Source organism: Rhodamnia argentea, chromosome 11, assembly GCF_020921035.1.
Source record: "Rhodamnia argentea isolate NSW1041297 chromosome 11, ASM2092103v1, whole genome shotgun sequence".
Taxonomy (NCBI): Eukaryota; Viridiplantae; Streptophyta; class Magnoliopsida; order Myrtales; family Myrtaceae; genus Rhodamnia; species Rhodamnia argentea.
The window spans coordinates 6,567,486-6,581,458 of record NC_063160.1 but is presented as its reverse complement, the minus strand read 5'-3'; the positions used below and the strand labels follow the sequence as shown (position 1 = coordinate 6,581,458).

General features: G+C 38.8%; 1 pseudogene; it reads left to right on the top strand.

The window, feature by feature from the left end:
* The first annotated feature begins 9,032 nt into the window (after window positions 1-9,032).
* LOC115742104 lies at window positions 9,033-13,611 on the top strand (annotated as a pseudogene).
* Window positions 13,612-13,973: the final 362 nt, after the last annotated feature.

The window sequence follows — 13,973 nt, the reverse complement described above, 5'->3', positions numbered from 1 at the left end:
ATTCAATGATCGTGTTCATCATGTCGCTTTTCGAGTTGAGGTTTACACTATGCTTTGACTAGAAATCCTAACCATGCCTGGCGAACCAACATGGGGGGCAATAACAAATGGCAAGTAGGGCAACATGTCCACAATGATGTTGTAACTTGGTCTTGGGTGATCTGAGGCCAACTTTAAAGTATAATTAGAAAAAAAGGGTTTGTTGATTGGGTGTTTAATTATTGGGAGAGTTCGAAAGTAGGGTTTAGAGCAAGTTGACCCGAAAAGAAGTAGAGGGGAAATTGAGTGGATGGTGTGGCTCGAGGAGTGATAGACTGGGGATTAGTTGGGTTTTAATGAATTAAAGTGGCCTTTTCACATACTCCATTTTGCCTTCTTCTTCTTCTTCTTCTTTGTTTTTGTTATTTTGTTTTGATTCTCGGTGCTATTGAGGTGGAGAGAAAATTCAAGGTGACCCCATGACTTAGACAAGCGCAACCTAGGCTTTATGTCTTTAGGGCATCGAGACCTTCAAATGACCCGACAAAAATGGGTATTTTAATTCGAATGGATGACCCCCGAATCACACCCTTGTTCCCTTCTCGTTACACTTTTTTTCCGGTCTGTTTTACAAATAGAATAGGCTTGAACGGGAGCCAAAGCATAATGACCTTGGAAGACATATATCAACCTCCATAATTTGCTTGACATTTATTTATTTCACATTAATTTTATTGCTAGTTTCTTAAGCACGTAGTTGCTCTTGGAAAGATTTTATATGAACTATTGAATGCAAAGTCAACCCGGGCATAAAAATCTTTACTCTTTGGAGAAAAAAAACTGCCACATGCTCCTCTCTGAGCACTTAGGAAATTCACCATCATGATCAATACCACCAAGAAGTCGAACCATACCATCATCCAAAATGACGCTAATGTAACCTACTAAAATGAGCTGCTTCTTCCTTGCAACAACTTAAAGGGAGTACATCTATCTACCTTTGCAAATCATTAACAAGTAAGCTCCAATCACCCATGTCATCTCTATCAGATATCAAACCTAAAAGATTAAATCAATAGATAGTGCAAGTCGCTCTCTCACACATGCTTGACTCGGCGGGTACTGTGAAATGGCCATGACTTCTATTATGTGAGCTTGTAATTGTGAACCCCCTAAGAGTAATAAGTTGGAAAATGGAGTGCTCTTGGCATGTGCTTTGATACTGTGTTATTATGTCAAACCTAAAAACCTAAACCAATAGGTATAGAGAAACGATAGGCATATGCGCATTATGATAAAAATAGTGTTGTTGAGGACCAAAACATGTTAGGGCAGTAGACAGTAGAGTGAAATGGAAAAGCACTGAACAGGCGACCAAGTTTAGACATAAGAATTGTTTATATTGCAGTATTAACAGAGTCGTGTCGAGATCTTGTTCTTTTAATGTGGTCCAGCTTTGAATGTTGGGTTCTGAGAGAGAGAGAGAGAGAGAGAGAGAGAGAGAGAGCTGTGGGATATACTGGCTGAGGAACTGTCATTTCTTAAATTTTGTTGTGTTATGCATATTTTTGAGCTCTTGCATGGTAAGCGTCCGACACGATAGAGACGCCAAATCCCCCATATTATGCAATGTGTCGTCTCTTTTCTCTCTCCCTCTCTCTCTAGAAATCTGATGTTCATGCACTTGATGAGCTTGGAAATGACCTATCGCAATCACGTTATCTTTGACAACTGGAGGAGCATGCATTGGACTCCTTTCAAGCAAATCTCGACCCTCCAGCAATCCCTTGTCTTGGGATGGTGACATGACAATTCAGGTAAGCAAAGCCAAAAAGCATTTCTTGGTCTCAGTTTGCACGACCAGCTTTCTTCACTGCAATAATAAACAAAACCCTAAAAATCATCTGCATGACATGCATGCAACCCATAAGGACAGTCTCTGCTTCCAGCTGCCTCTGTGGCCACCTGCACATCTTGACTCTTTGCATGGTTCAAAGCTCTTCTGGTAGATGTTTGGACATGTTTGAACGTCGCATCCCGAGGCTTATTTGGCCTTTCTGTACTGTATAATTATATTGAACCTTGAAAGGGTTCCCTTAACGTAATTCCGATTAGACAATGAGCTTTGTTTTAATTTTTTTTTTATACGACTTGCAAGTCTCTCGAGAGGTAAAAGAAAGCATCCTCCTTTGAAGTCAGAACACGGTCGCAATTTACTAGGGTAGCTCTAAATGTTAAGAGATCTCCTTTCTATCCCGGTATTATCAGTAAGAATTTTGGATGATAACCTACTAACGAGTGATGTTTTATATTGCTGCTCGTCTTTCATAACGTTTTGCGACATCAGCTATGTTCATGAGCACTGAAATTTTGGAATCTGGTGAATGATTACAGTATTTTTGGGTAGTATCGGTATATTACAAAATCTACTCATGAGGAAAGAAAGGATGATCAAGACCTTTACGAACAAAGCTGAAGTAACAAAAAAATATATTGTTCTGTACATTCAAAACAGAGAGTACAAGAGCCTATTTATAGGCTTTACAGAAATAATTAAGAAATGTAATAATATATTTTAACATACAACCAATTAGGATTAATCAAGGATATCTCCCGGTATATGTCAATGATCTCTAGCATCTAGAATATTTCTCAATATATGTCATTAATCTTTAACGTCCCCCTTAAACTCAAAGTGGCTTAGAAGAAGTCAACTGGAGTTTGGAGAAGGGATATGAATAACGCTTTGGTGGATGTGCCTTAGTGAAAATATCAATAGTCTGGTCAATAAATGAAGTGGAGACAAGTTGTATAGTGCCATTACACACATGATTCCATATGAAATGACAGTCGATTTCAATATATTTGGTGTGCTCATGAAAAACATTCTTGTGTGCTATTTGCATTCACTCCGGTTGTTGCAACAAAAAGTTGTTCCTCCAATATGACGGACTCTCATGTCTTCTAGTAGCCATCATAACCATAATAATTTTGATGACGTATCAACAAGAGTGCGATATTCTGCTTCCACACTAGAGCCGATGATAGTGGTTTATTTCTTACTACACCATGAAATAAGGGAATTACCCACAAAAAAAAAAAGAACAATAGCCTATATTAGAGTGACGATCCTGAAGGTTACTGGCCCAAGTAGCATCATAATTAGTTGTCAACACCATGATAGAATGAGCAAAATAGTGAAGACCATGAATAGGGTACCCTTGAAGTAGTGAAGAATCAGTAGGAATGTAGCAAAATGAGTCATTCGTGGCTTTGTCATGAATTGACCGACAAGATGAACAACATGAGAGACGTTAAGGCGAGTAATAGTGAGGTACATGAGACCGCCCACCAACTATTGATAGAGCATGGAGTTCGAAAGAGGAGTCCCATCTTTGGCGTCTAACTTGGCATTGGTCTCAACAGGAGTAGGAGCGACCTTATTGTTAGTGATTCATGATCGACAAAGAAGGTCAATGGCATATTTGGCTTGAGAAAGATAATAACCAGAAGAATTTAAAGTAACTTTTAAGCCTAAAAAATAGTTGAGTCACCTAAGATCTGTCATTTCAAATTGTTAATTGTGATATTGCTTGAGTTTTGAAATACCAATATGATCATTGCTAGTAATAATCACGTCATCAACATACAAGAGCAGCATAATATCCACGAAAGGTGCATCGAACAAAAAGAGCATGATCATAGGGATTGGATTTGAAGTCGAGAGATTCCATGATTGATCTAAACTTAGAATACCATGCACGAGGAGCCCGTTTCATGCCACATAATGCACCCATATAATGCATGAAGTAATCAACACACTTTGTTTGAAGGATGAGAGAATCCAGGGAGAGGCACCATATAAACTTCTTCAATTAAATCTCCATTCAAAAATGCATTTTTAACATCCATTTGGAATAAAGGCCAACACTTAACTACTGCAGTGGCAATAAGACTATAGACAAAAGTAAGGCATTCAACAAGAGCAAAAGTCTCTTCATAGTCAATTCCACATCCCCGAGTAAAGCCTTTCGCCACTAGCCTAACTTTGTAATAGTCCATAGTACCATTTGCCTTTGTTTAAATTTTGTATACCCATCTACAACCAACATCGGATTTACCAGGAGGCAAATCAACCAAATTCCATGTATGAGATTTGTCTAAGGCATGCAACCCATTTGCCATTTCTTACTGCCAAAGAGGATTAGCACCGGCTTCTCTATATGTGCAAGGTTCAGAAAGAGAAGCAATGGTAGAGTAACAATGGTAATTAAAAAGTCAAACAGAGGGTTGACTTACTCATGTGAAACGACGGACAAAAGTAGATGAAATGGCTAAAGGGGTAGGATCCTCGGTTGAGGCATGTTGAGGCTAGCGTTATCACCTAGAGAGGGTGAATAAGTGATTTTAGGATTTTTTTTATAAAAATTAATGTGGAATGTAAACGAGAATGTTTAGAACTTCGTTCGGATGATGATAGCTAGTTTGTACAGCGATATTCCGAGATGCAGCGCTTTGCACAATTAAACTATAACAATAAGCAATCAAAGAGAGTCAGAGTAAAAGAATGTGTACAAAGGGTATATAGTGGTTCGGCTTTATTCAAGCCTATATCCACTTCTTCACGTTGGCAGCCGATTGACTGGATTCCATTAGTGAATAGCTCGGAGGTTACAATGTGGTGAGTAGGCTTATCGTCTAACACTCGTACACTCGTATGTTCTCCGCTAAGTATTACAATGTAGGATCAAAGATATGTGAAGCTCTCTTGATCTTAAAATCTTGAACTATTTTCCCTCACTTGTTGTTCTTCAGCCTTGAAGCATCCTTTTATACTCCTCCATCTCCAACTGACCGTTACAAGATCTCTAGAGGATTGCTATGCAAAACTTCCTCATTTGGATGATACTGTATACAAAGAATTTCGTAGCCGTTAAGGTTGACAAAGAAAAGAATACCTCTTTGGATCAAATTACCCATATAATCGTGATCCCGAGTTTCCTTAGATAGATTACTTCATTAGGTGAGTCATCCTTATCTCCGTTAATCCGCATCCTTAATTGATATTCATGATTGAGAATCTTCAAGTACAAATCCAGCTTGATCTACTAGCCGTTATGATAATGTAATATGTCAATTAAATCATCTTGAGTATGTCTTTTTATAATCTAATCGTTGCACGTGAAATACTTCTCTCAAAGCTTGAGCATCATTCCAACGTCCGAGCTCGATACAAGACTCGAGTCCCTCAAAGGAACGTCCGAGCTTTTTCTGCCAAATTCAATCCTATGTAACTAATGCCTATGAATAATCTACGAAACAAGTATTTCATTGCATCAACTCGGATTAAGATATCATGGATTATTTTGTCAACTTCAAAATCAGTTTGAGGTTTTTCTCAACAATCTCCCCATTTTTGATGATGATAAAACTATCCACACAAATGTACCAATTATTATGAAAAGAGGTGAGTAACATAATGATTTTTGCTACTCAATGAAATTTTGCTGAATAGGCATATATCATTTTAACACTTGAACAAAATATAAATTCTGAAAAATGATGATTTTAAGTTTTTTGAAATCATTCTCAAAAGGTGATTCATTTTAGCTTCTAGAACTTGTAAAACCCGTATCAAAGTATTTGAAAGTGGAATATGCATAGGTTTCAAGCATTAAGTCTAGAAGTATAAAGTTTGTGATCGAGCGACTGTAACTTGTATCATAATATTTGAGGTAAGAATAAGCTTTCTATAATCGGAGCATATGATTCATTCATGTGAACCTATATTAGAGCAATAATCTCAACGATGCTTTCAGAGCATAACACTTTAAGTTTAAGCATTTCTGCGCTGAAATATACAGAGCATCTTGTTTTATATCCTTCTCAGAACTTGCTCCTGTGAGAACCTGTTCTCAGAGCTTGAAACCTATTTACCTGTTCGTAACATGCTCGATACTACAACATTATTCTCAGAGTATAGCTTCAACTTTGGTATTGGTTCCTGTAAGATCATTCTTTTCACATCTTTTCAAAGATATGAGAACTTGTTCTATTATTTTTTTGCAACTCATAAGCTCCTCTTTTTCATACTAGAGAGACAATTAAGGGGTATGAACTTCTCTCCCTTTTTGTCATCAGCACAAAAGGCTAGAGTGAACCATTAATATGTATTCAATAATAGATCAAGGAGGTTCAATCACAACAATAAGGTGCTATAGCATTTAAACATCCAATTAAAAATATCAAAGTCTTAAAATAGATTTAAAAGCAAAGTTCAAACCGAAGGAACAATTAAGTCGTAAAGACATTCAAAACAAAATCATGACTTGATGAAATAAGGGAGTGAAATAGAATTCTATTTAGGCAAATTTGAAGTTGGATTGGATGGGGCTTAAGTAGTTGTAACTGGCACAAGTTCTAAAGATAGTTGAATCAAAGCAAACTTGGATAGCCGATCCAACTTCAAGTTGATCCCTTCCTCCATTATGTTCATATTCTTTTATGCCTGTTCCAACTCAAGGCATGTTGATGGAATTTCTTGTTCATATCATCCCTAAGACTCTAACTTAACAAGGTTAACTGGTCTTTCATCCGAAGCATTTGAATACGAGCTCGGGTTTTCAATTTTCTCAAATTGTCTTTGCATTCTCCTTATTTGAACAGAATGTCCGATAACTTCTCCGAATCCGAACTTTCTTTTTGTTTCTATGAATCCCAGCAATCACACCACTCCCCCAAGTCCCGATACTTCTCTTGTGTTCAATCTCTTCATCTATTTCCTTGTTCATTTGAGCAAACAGCCTTTTCAAGGCTTTTATCCCTATTGGGATGTAGCTTTGATCTAGCTTGTGTTCCTCCACAACCATCCTTGCATACTCTGCTTGTGCTATAGCTTGCTCGTTCTATGAACAGAATTTCAGAAGATCTTAAGCACTGAAATCTTCTAAATCGAAATCCCTAGAATGCTGAACTTCTATTTTATGAGTATCCTTCCCTTTCGGTGAGGCAATCTTCAATTCTTTTCGATTGGTCGCGATGCAAATTCTAAGGCTTCCTCCTCAAAGATAAATTCGTTATTTTTTTTTATCAAGGTTTCCACAAAGCTTTCATGTCCTCCTCTCAATCTTGTGTTACGAATAGCTTTCATGACAGCCTTGGCAAGTCTGATTTTCCTTTCTAGATAAAAAGCAACTTCCTAAGCAAAGAAGGAATTTACTAGATTTGTGAGATATTCGGACTCCTACTTCATCTAATGTGGAGCAGTTGGAGTAGGTGTGAAGTAGATGTAGACAGAACAAATTCTTGAGGGAATTTGATCAACATAAGTTTGAAAAACTATTCCAAGTTTAGATTAATGGCATCTCTAAAGTTGTTCGTCTTTTTGCAAATGTGTTCTACCTTAAAAAAGGCAAGACTTGCTTTTTTAGACATTTTCTCCCTAAACTTCATAAATTCACAAATCATTTTGTCTTTCACTTCATCAATTTCCTAAAACATGGTTTTGTGAAAGTCTTGAATTTGTAGTTTCAACTCATTTTGAAAGTACAAAATATCTTTCAAGAGTTCAGAGTTAGTATCTCACTCATCACTTCCTCTTCTTCTTTAGTTTGGGTTCCCGTAGTGGGAGTTGTGATGTGGACATCGAGTTATATCGAGGAGGAGGTGCTAGGAACCCGTTATCCTATTCACTTGGTTCGATCACTTGAGTGAGGGCGAAGCAATTCAAGCAAGCTGCTGGTGTTATGATTCGTGATCTTTGGAGTGGAGGCGATCTTGGATCAAGACTCAAAGAATCTTGGACTTCTTGGCGCAACACGATTATTTGGAGTGGCATTGACCCAAGTCGTTAGCTACACCGTGACTAATGACGCTTTTTTCTCGTTTCGGAGTCGTCATGATGAGTTTTAGGCATTTTCTTTTTATTTTAGGCAATTTTCATAATTTAATGATATTTTGTGATATTGCGTTTCCTAGAGTTAGCACCATATATAAGGGTGCTTAGGGCTTTGAGATGAGCAGACATTACATTTTTCGTACAATAAGAGGATTTTCTCTTCTTTGAGTTCTTTGAGGACTTGACATTATCAAGGTTTCCTTATGGTGGTCGATTCGACTTATCGAACAAGATAGCGAGTTCTCTTGTTCGTGGCATCTATAACGTTGGTTGGTTGACATAGGTTCGTTAACGGGTCACGTTTATACCGATGTTACCAATCACGGGTTCGATTGGGGGTCGAGGTTTGCAATTCGCACCTTCCGGATCTTCGTAGAACAATCAATTCCGCAGCGATTCACATCATCCGGTATCAGAACCGGTTCTACAAGGTCTAGTTATCCTAATTTTACTGTTTTCATTTTGCAATTTGAGATTTATTGAACTAGGATTTTGAATTTTAACTGAATTAGGGTTCCAAGTTATTCTTGTTGCAGTTTTCAATTGTTTGCGTTTTTCAGTTTCAATTGTTTGTTTTGATTGTAATTGAGTTCGTAAAAAAAGAGAGAGAAGAAGAAGTTTCGGCAAGAAACAAAAGGGTAGAAAGCCGAACAAAAAAAAAAAGAATCAAGAAGACGACTCGTTTGTTAGTTAGACCAAATTGAAAAAAAAAATCAGTAGCAAAAGTTGAGTTTGAATTTGAAAATTAGTAGAAAGATGCCGAATTGTTTTGATCTTGCTTGGTGGATTGGTCGATTGTTGTGGGGTGGTTGAGAGACTGGTTCCTAGTCCGATAAAGAGCTTGTGAGAAGGAAACGAGAAGTAAAAGGCGAGAATGTATGAGCTTAATTGTGGGAGGAAAAAGACGAAATTGAGTTAAACACGAAGGGAGTGATAACCACCTTGAGCAAAACACGTAAGGGAGTGTTTGGTGAGGTTTTTTTTATTTCTAACGTTTTCTTGTAGGTTTAAATCATGACATGCGACCAAGAAAGCGTGAACCAAAATGAGATTGGTTCCAAACAAAGAGATGATGCGATTTTGGAAGGCATCCAACAGTTGAGATTGCAACTTGAAGTACTTAGTACCCGAGTTGTGGGGTGTGAGACAAGGCTTGATGGTTACCGAGAGCCACTACGTAGGAAGCCGCAAAATCAACGAGATGAATCTAGGATACGACCTAGATGGCGGGGGCAATTTGATGATGATGAGTATGAGGCCGATATGGAGGATGACCGAGATGGCCGGTTTGGGAGGTGGAATGGAAGACGAGACCGAGGGTTTAGACATCGAGAAGATGATGAGCTTGGCAACATCAAGATGAAGATTCTATCTTTCCAAGGAAAGAATGATCCCGATGCGTACCTAGAATTGGAGAAAAAAAAAAATAGAAATTGTATTTGACTGCCAACGATATTCCGAGCTCAAAAGGTAAAAATCGCAGCTTGTTGAATTCACTGATTATGCTATAATTTGGTGGGATCAACTTGCGACTAGCAGGAGGCGCAATAGTGAGAGGCCGATAGATACGTGGGATGAGATGAAGACGGTGATAATGAGGCATTTTGTACCAAGTCATTACCATCGAGATTTGTTCCATAAGCTACAAAATATTACACAAGGCAATAGGAGCGTGGAAGAGTACCATAAAGAGATGGAGATTACCTTGATCCGTGCTAATGTGGTAGAGGATTGTGAAGCTACAATGTCACGATTTTTTATTGGTTTGAGCCGAGATATAGCAAGGGTGGTGGAGCTGTAACATTATGTTGAGTTGGGGGAATTGGTGGACAAAGCTATCAAAGTTGAGAGACAATTGAAGTTGGATCGAAATTACAAGAGTGGTGGAGGTTCAAGCTCGAACTGGAAGCCCAATTGGAAGAGAGATGAGAAGCCGAATTGGATTGAAGATAACACCAAGGCCGAAACTTCAAAGGAGAAGGAGAAGAATGGCAAAGTTGGTTCGAATCCGGCTTCAGGTAAAATTGACAACCCTAACATTAAGACTCGTGCTATTAAATGTTTCAAGTGTTTGGGCAGGGGTCATATGGCGCATCAATACCCTAATAGGAGGGTGATGATCACGGCTGGACATGGTGATGTTGAATCCGAAAGTGAGAGGGAGGAAGAGAATGATGAAATGCCACCGTTGGAGGATTGTAGTGATGTTGATATGCCAATAAAGGGTAAATTGATGGTGGTTAGGCATTCTCTTAGTGTTCAAGTCAAGGAGGAGGAGCATCACCAACAACGTGATAATTTGTTCCATATAAGATTCATGGTGTATGGTAAGATTTATAATTTGATTATTGATGGAGGTAGTTGTGCAAATGTGGCAAGTTGTACCATAGTGAAGAAGTTGGGGTTAAAGACTGCAAAACACCATAAACCATATAAACTTCAATGGTTGAATGATAATAATGAGGTAAAGGTGTCAAAGCAAGTCCGAGTTTCATTTGAAATAGGGAGATATAAGGATGAGATGGTGTGTGATGTTGTACCTATGCAAGCGGGTCATATTTTACTTGTAGGCCATGTCAATATGATCGAAAGGTACATCATGATGGGTGCACTAACCGATATTCATTGGTGATGAATCAAAAGACTTACACCTTGGTACCAATAACACCTAGTAAGGTGTATGAAGATCAATTGGAACTACAAGGTGAGGTTGAGAGATATGTAAAAGGTGAGGCCGAGAGGGAGAGAGAAGGTGAGAGAATCGAGGGCTTACGTGGATAGTCCGAGACGCAAGGAAAAGGAGAGGCCGAGAGGAGTAGAGTGGTAAAAATCGAGGGAAAAGGAGAGAGAAAAGAAATAATGCAAAAGAACTTCTATGCAAAGCAAAGCGAAGTGAGGAGGGCTTTAGTTCTAGACCGACCCTTGCTTGTACTTTTATACAAGGAGGCTTTGTTTTCTACTAACGATCTTGACCTGAGTTTGCTTAGTTCTATTATTTCTTTATTGCAGGAATTTGAAGATGTCTTTTTTGATGAGCTTCCTAGAGGGTTACCATTGATTCGAGGCATAGAACATAAAATCGATTTGATTCCCGGTGCGCCACCGCCTAACCAACCCACATATCGAAGCAATCCCGAGGAGACAAAGGAACTTCAGCGGCAAGTGAGTGAATTATTGGAGCAAAGGTATGTGCGAGAGAGTCTTAGCCTGTGCGCCATCCCCGTTTTGTTGGTACCGAAGAAGGATGGGTCGTGACAAATGTGTGTTGATTGCCGATCAATCAATAACATTACGGTGAAGTATCGACATCCTATTCCTAGGTTAGATGACATGTTGGATGAGTTACATGGCGCTTGCATATTTACTAAGATCAATTTGAAAAGTGGTTATCATCAGATTATGATGAAAGAAGTGGATGAATGAAAAACTGCATTTAAGACTAAGTATAGGTTGTATAAGTGGTTAGTCATGCCATTTGGATTAACTAATGCACCTAACACTTTCATGCGACTTATGAATCATGTTTTGCGTTCTTTTATTGGTCAATTTGTAGTTGTCTATTTTGATGATATCTTGATATATAGCCGAAGTCTTGATGACCATATTGAGCATGTGCGAGCTATTTTGCAGGTCTTAAGGGCCGAGCAATTATATGTTAACCTAAAGAAGTGCTCTTTTGTGACTAATAGATTAGTGTTTCTAGGGTTTGTTGTTAGTGCTGATGGTGTACAAGTTGATGAGGAAAATGTTAAATCAATCCGTAAGCGGCCGACACCTAAGACTCTGGGAGAGGTGCGCAGTTTTCATGGCTTAGCAAGTTTTTATCGACGATTCGTGAAAGACTTTAGCACCATTGCCGCACCTTTAACCGAGGTTATCAAGAAGCATGTGGGTTTCACGTGGGGAGAAGAGCAAGAGAGAGCATTTAATATGTTAAAAGATAAGTTGACTAATGCTTATTTGTTATCTTTGTCGAATTTCAGTGTTGCTTTTGAGATAGAGTGCTATGCTTCCGGTACAGGAATTGGAGCCATGTTGATACAAGGAGGGCGTCCCGTAGCTTATTTCAGCAAGAAATTAAGTTGAGCAACATTGAATTATCCTACTTACGATAAGGAGATGTATACTTTGGTGTGAGCTTTGGAGACTTGGCAAAATTACCTATGACCGAAGGAGTTCGTGATCCACATCGACCACGAGACCTTAAAGTACATGAAGGGGCAACAAAAATTGAATAAAAGACATGCCAAATGGATGGAGTTCATCGAGACCTTTCCATAAGCAATCAAGTACAAGAAAGCTAAGGAAAATGTGGTAGCCGATGCACTTTCTCGAAGGTATGCAATTCTAACTACTCTATGAGTAAAGTGTCTAGATTTTGAGAATATCAAAGACTTATATACTGATGATGATGACTTTGGAAGAGCGTTTGAAGCTTATGACCATGCTGCATTTGATAAATTCTATAGGCATGATGGCTATCTTTTTCGTGAAAACAAGTTATGTTTGCCTAGATGTTCTTTTCGTGAGTTGTTGGTGCGACAGAAGCATAATGGTGGTTTAATGGGGCATTTTGGTACTAATAAAACTTATGAAGTCCTGCATGAACATTTTTACTGGCCACACATGAAACGCAATGTCACACGTATTTGTGAGAGTTGCATTGCATGTAAGCAAGCTAAGTCTACAACTAAACCACATGGTTTGTATACACCTTTGCCTATCCCGACGCATCCTTGGGTTGATATTTCTATGGATTTTGTGTTAGGATTACCAAGGTTTAAGCATGGTAGGGATTCTATTTATGTGGTTGTTGATCGGTTCTCAAAGATGGCTCATTTTATACCCCGTCATAAAACCAATGATGCATCGCATGTTGCTGAATTGTTCTTTCGTGCGGTTGCGCGTTTGCATGGAATGCCTAGGTCATTGTTTCTGATCGAGACACTAAATTTCTTAGCTACTTTTGGAAAACATTGTGGAAGAAGTTGGGAAGGCAACTTTTATTTTCTACTACTTGTCATCCACAAACCGATGGTCAAATTGAGGTAGTTAATAGGACTTTAGGGGCATTGTTGCGTGCTATCATTAAAAAAAATATAAAGTCTTAGGAATATTGTTTGCCACATGTTGAGTTTGCATATAATAAGAGCATGCATTCTGCTACTAAATTTACACCAGTTGAGGTTGTCTATGGTTTTAATTCGTTAACTCCATTAGATTTAACCCCTTTGCCTGTTGATGAGCGTGTGGATTTAGATGGTGCTAAGAAGGCTGAATTTGTCAAGGCATAGTGGCTGAATATTGAACACAAGACCGAGCAATATGCAAGGCAAGCCAACAAAGGGCGCAAGAAAGTAGCGTTTGACCCCGGCAATTGGGTTTGGATTCATATGCGCAAGGAGCGTTTTCCCGAGCAAGGACGTTCTAAGTTATTATCGCAAGGGGGTGGACCGTTCATGGTGTTGGAGAGGGTCAACGATAATGCCTACAAACTTGATATTCTATGTGAGTATGGTGTTAGTGCTACTTTCAATGTTTTTGACTTGACTCTTTTCGATACAGGTGATGATTTGAGGACAAATCCTTTGCACGGGGGAGGGAATGATGTGGACATCGAGTCATATCAAGGAGGAGGTGCTAGGGACCCGTTATCCTATCCACTTGGTCCGATCACTCGAGCGAGGGCGAAGCAATTCAAGCAAGCTATTGGTGTCATGATTCATGATCTTTGAAGTGGAGGTGATCTTGGATCGAGACTTGAAGAATCTTTGACTTCTTGGCGCAACACGATTATTTGAAGTGGTGTTGACCCGAGCCGTTAGCTACGCCGTGACTAATGACACTTTTTTCGTGTTTCAGAGTCGTCATGATGAGTTTTAGGCATTTTTTTTTATTTTAGGCAATTTTTTTAATTTAATTATATTTTGTGATATTGCATTTCCTAGAGTTAGCACCATATATAAGGGTGCTTAGGGCTTCGAGATGGGTAGACATTACATTTTTCGTACAATGAGAGGATTTTCTCTTCTTTGAGTTCTTTGAGGACTTGACCTTATCAAGGCTTCCTTGTAGCGGTCGATTCGACTTGTCGAAC